The following is a 6,000-nucleotide window of genomic DNA, read 5'->3' as shown; positions in this document are numbered from 1 at the left end:
TTACGTAATACCCCCAAGCGACGGTGGTAGTCTTGTATCCCAATATGCACTTAAGACCAGGTGGGCACTTTGTTACGTAATACCTCCGCGCAACCGTACCCCCTAATACACACCCAGACCAGATGTGGAGGCCATGTGGCCAGTAGTTACGTAATACCTCCGCGAGTTCTGTTTTATGACCAGGGTATTCCTAGCGGAATGACGACAGCTAGTCTGACCATCTAAGAAAATAAATGCCGTCTTGGTCGCTGTGGAACTATCACATGATAGGGGGAGTACCGCGATGTGCCCCCAGGCGATATTCGTATTTTATAATAAATAGCTAGGATTTTAGATATATCGAGGAGAAACTTTGGAAGGCTGCAGGGGAACGAACGTCGTCCACTGAACGATCTATATAAGTTCAGTCCGGACGTGGTAAATATATATTTCTGCTCTGTTGTATAACCTTGATGTGATTGATATGACTTTAAATATTTTAATACTGTATTATACCAATATTATTTAGACAGTGTTTCCGGTAATCTGACGAAGTAAATTGTAGGCTTCACTGTTCTAATATATTAAAGCTTAGCCAGTTATCCTAGAGGACCTAGGTAAACTGTAGGTTATTGTCTTTATTGTGATAGGTACCAGTATTAATTCTGTATTACAAGGTTACTGAATGAGTAGTTAAGGGTTAATTAAAAATTAACCAGTTAGGAATAGAGTTGTAATTCCTTTATTAATTAAGTTCCGCTGGCAGCGTTTCTCAATTATCACACGTGTGCGTGTTGTATTACGGTGAAGTGATTAGAATATTGTGTAAACTAGACACCTAGTGATTAACTAATTAAGTGTTTAGTTCTGGGTTGTTATATTTGTTGTTGTTAATTAAAAACTGCGGCATATATTTGTCAGCGTAAGGTTAATACAGATTCCAAAGTGTATTGTGTTTTGTTGTGTTTTCTAGTGAACTAACGTGCTATATTAAACATATTTATATAAGATCGTATCTCTGATTACACCTAGAGCCGAGCCACTCGGGTATTGGACTGCCCGATACAGAGAGATCTAATAGATTATCAGATAGGAGAGATATTTGGATAATCGTGTTTTATTCAGTTACGGGTATTATAGGATCCCCGCGACAATCATATTAATTCAATTGGGAATTTTAAGAGTCGTCATCGTCAACATCACCACCACCACCATCATCGTCAACATCACCACCACCATCATCATCAACATCATCACCACCATCATCAACATCACCATCACCACCACTATCATCATCACCATCACTACCACCACATCATTATTGACTTTGCTACCATCATCATAAACATCACCATCACCACCATCATCATCACCATCATCAACATCATCATAAACATCACCACCATCATCAACATCATCATCAACATCAACATCATCAACAACATCACCATCATTATTACCACCATCATTATCATTACCATCATCAACATCACCACCACCATCACCACCACCACCATCATCAACATCACCACCACCACCACAATCATTATCAACATCATCATCACCACCACCACCACCCACCACCACACCACCATCATCAACATCACCACCACCACAATCATCATCAACATCACCACATTATCAACATCACCACCACCACCACCAACATCACTACCACCAAAATCATCATCAACATCACCATCATCACCACCACCACCACCACCACAATCATCATCAACATCACCACCACCACCACCATCACCAACATCACCATCACCACCACCACAATCATCATCACCACCACCACCACCATCATGATCATAAACCCGCAATATGTTATAATACAATTTTTGTGCAACAACACATATATAACGTTCATCCTTCCCCACCCTCAGAAACAAAAAATTAACAAATAATGATTTTTTAAATATCGCCATTGTATTTGAAAATTAAGGACCCGTAATTTTTATCCCATCTTTGTTATAAAACATCTGTGGGAAAAACAAACAGCTGAAGATGTGTGCGGTGTGAAGTGGCGAGCTCCGGGTCGCGCGTTCGATACTCGACCTGTGTGTTCTTTGTCCAGTGTATAGGGAATCCAATAAAAACAATGGCTTTGGTAATTCAATTCATTAATCGATTTCGGCTCACCTTTCGCCCAATCGAACACGCGTCGGCAGCAAGATCAAAGATTAAGGCTGTCCAGACTATTTGCGAAGACAAACCACACAACGATCAACGTAAATATATGGTTTGAGTTCAATAGTTTATGGACAGATCATAACTACATTATATTACATTCAAACGTGCTGTAATTGAAACATACTAATCTTGCCAAGGTTTTAAGAAGCGATCTTAGCGCTAAGATCATCTTACGTATATAGGCTATAGCGTTACGATCCAATCTGATTAAAATTAGCTGTAGTGGTCTCACCAATATATCTAACAGCATTGCGTGGACTCCCATGTCCAGGTGACATTTCATCTATAAATAACAATTTAAATATCGACCAATTACACTTCGGCTTTTATAACGTTATTCGGGAGCATACAAATTAAAAAAATATCGGTCGAGACTATTTATGCAATAGGCGAACTTGTTGGTCTATTTCAACATTGAAAGAACAGGGGTAAAAGTGCAGTAATAAACTGAATTGTATACTATTATAAACAGATTTTATGGCTATACCATCAGGGTTTTTTCGTCTTGAAACGAATTTTATATTGAAATTAGTTTTCGGCATACTTCGTAATTCACCCGAATCATTTCGTATACCCTTGGCATAATCCCGAATGTTTTCAAATTCTTTTCAAATCACTGGCATGATTTTGCAAGTAAGGTTTTGATTGGTCGAATGAAAGGTCAACTGAACATGAGCTCCAACGGGGTGCTGTTAGATCCACATGTAATAGTGGAGCTAATTTTAATTAGATTGCGTTACGATCGCTTCGTAAAACGGGGCCCTAGGTGATTAAGCCATCGACCTTAATTGGAAGAAAGGAAGGAAATGTTTTATTAACGACGCTCTCAACACATTTTATTTACGGTTATATGGCGTCGGATATATGGTTAAGGACCACACAGATATTGAGGGAGGAAGCCCGTTGTCACCATTTCATGGGCTACTCTTTTCGATAGGCACCAAGGAATTTTTTTTATGCACCATCCAATAGACAGGATAGCACATACCATGGCCTTTGATGTAACAGTCGTGGTGCACTGGCTGGAGCGACCTATATATAAAATTTGTATTTATAAGACCATATATTTTCTTTTAATTTGATAAGGCCTAAACTACCACTACCACGACCACCCAACCCCCCCCCCCCCCCCCCCAAAAAAAAAAAAAACCCACCCTTCCCCCCAAAAAACCCTAACCATATACTGGGGAACACTGGTGTAGCGTGGGTTGCCAGCGCCCGGGGCAAAGCAGATATTGCGCCCCCCTAACCAGTGGACCGTTAGCACTCCTCTAAACGATTGTGCGTCTTGTGTAAAATAGGTGAAATTGAGGACGAGTTTCATGCGATATTATGTTGTCCCTTTTTCAGTGATTATAGCATTTTATATATCAAGAAATATTATAGAATCCACCCATCTATGTTTAAATTGATAGAATTACTAACAACTAACAATGTAAATGATTTATGTAAATTAGGGAAATATCTGTTCAAAATGTTTAAAAGACGAGAATCGATAGTTAAATAGTCTATATACAGAGTTCTATACAAAAGCATTTATATTCTCCGTGTCCTTTTCATGCCAACACCTTCCATTGTGTCATTGTTGTATATGCATTTGTATGTATAACTGATGAACTGTAAATGTCCAAGGTTAATAAATGAATTGAACAGTCCAGAATTTTACGCCCAGGGCAACCGCCCCAGTGGCCCCGCCCACGCTACGTCACTGTTAGGGAAATCTTTAGTTGTACGTGACGTAGCCCAGTGGTAAAGCGCTCGCTTGATGCGCGGTTGGTCTGGGATCGATCCCCCTCTGTGGAACCATTGGGTTATTTCTCGTTCCAGCCAGTGCACCAGAACTAGTATATAAAAAAACCTGTGGTATGTGCTATCCTCTCTGTGTGATGTTGCATATAAAATTCCCTTGCTATTAATGGAAAAATGTAGCGGGTTTCCTCTCTAAGATTAATAAATCAATGTGCTCTAGAGGTGTTGTTAAAAAAAAAAGTCAGAGGCGGATCAAGGGGCCCGATCACCCATAAATTTTGCGACAGTTATAATTTTATTATATATTAATTTTCACCCCCCTCCAAACCTCTCCCAAAGTTCCTTTGGCATTCCGATTCATGTCATTACCGCCCCCCCCCCCCCCCCTGGATTTTCTGGATCCGTCACTGTTAGTTGTACCAGTGATGTCACAAGTGTTGTGTATCGTTTTCCACCGATGACTGTTTAATCTTCTTTCTTTCTTTTTTTTAAAACCTAGATTTCAAGAGGGAGCCATTGCTCAACTCTGATCAGTAGTCCATGAAGTGGCGACAGCGAGTTTCCTCTCTCAATATCTGTGTGGTCCTTAACTATATGTCTGACACCATATAACCTTAAATAAAATGTGATGAGTGCGTCGTTAAATAAAACATTTCCTACCTTCCTGATCAGGCACGTGCGCAGGAATCTTTGCGGGGGGGGGGGGGGGGGGAGGATTTAAACTGGTGAGCGAAATTTATGGGGGGGGGGGGGGGGGAGAGAGAAGTCATGCTTCCTTGAAAAATACATTGACTGGGCCCCTGGTTACACGAATGCCTACGTACCCCCACCTTCGAATTTCAAGTCATGATTAAACAAACAAACAAAATCAAGCGAATCAAATACAATCACTTACCTTTAAATTATGGATATATATATTATATCCACTCATCAGAAAATGTATGTCGTCACTAGTAGTAATAGGTCCATACCAGGTGTTTTACATTTATACACATTTCACATAAATATGATTATTAAAATGTCAAATAGCGATTCCGTTCACACATTTCTCAAGTTGAACTATATTCAAAAGAATGTACGTGGTATCGCTTTGACATCAATAACCATATTGAAACGTCAATGCATTGTTGACGTCACATAAAAGAAATTTGGACTTCACGTCAAAGCAATGTTGTAGGCCCCTAAATGGTAGTTTCCGGTAATTTTGTAAGTTAACGAAAAAAGGCGAAATACTTTTTAAATCCGCACCCCAGCACACTCTCACAGGATCCGCGCCTGACACGGAATGAAAAAAAGTGTAAAGTTTGTTTAATTTAACGACGCCACTAGAGCACATTGATTTTTTTATCTTATCATCGGCTATTGGACGTAAAACATATGGTCATTCTTTTTTAGAGGAAACCGGCTGTAGGCAGGATTTTGTAGGGGGGGGGGGGGGGGGCACCTGTGTAGTGGGATATGACACAGGAACCTGTTTAATGTTATTAATAACCGAAATGGTAAAAATTTCCCGGGATTGGGGGGGGGGGGGGGGGGGGCATGTCCCTCTTGCACCCCCCCCCGGCTACGCCACTGCCACAGCAAGGAATCTTTTATTTGCGCTTCCCACAGGCAGGATAACACAAACCATGGCCTTTGTTGAACCAGTTATGGAACACTGGTCGGTGCAAGTGGTTTACACCTACCCATTGAGCCTTGCGGAGCACTCACTTAGAGTTTGAAGTCGGTATCTGGATTAAAAATCCCATGCCTCGACTGGGATCCGAACCCAGTACCTACCAGCCTGTAGACCGATGGCCTAACCACGACGCCACCGAGGCCGGTGACACGGAATAAAAGTTGATCAGGACAATATCAGATAGGATTGATGCTGCCAAAACTAAAGTAAGTGCATAAATAGGATTCGTCACGAGTGTTTTTAAATATGGAAACTATCAACCGAGTCTACATCAGTCAGTATTTTTCGAGACTCTGCCCTCGCCTAACAATATGATCGAAATGTATTAATTTCTGTTTCAAAATAAAAGAAAAAGAAAGAAATGTTTTATTTATCGATGCACTCAACACATT

Source organism: Gigantopelta aegis, chromosome 1 (genome assembly GCF_016097555.1).
Source record: "Gigantopelta aegis isolate Gae_Host chromosome 1, Gae_host_genome, whole genome shotgun sequence".
Taxonomy (NCBI): Eukaryota; Metazoa; Mollusca; class Gastropoda; order Neomphalida; family Peltospiridae; genus Gigantopelta; species Gigantopelta aegis.
Note: the sequence above shows the minus strand (reverse complement) of the source record.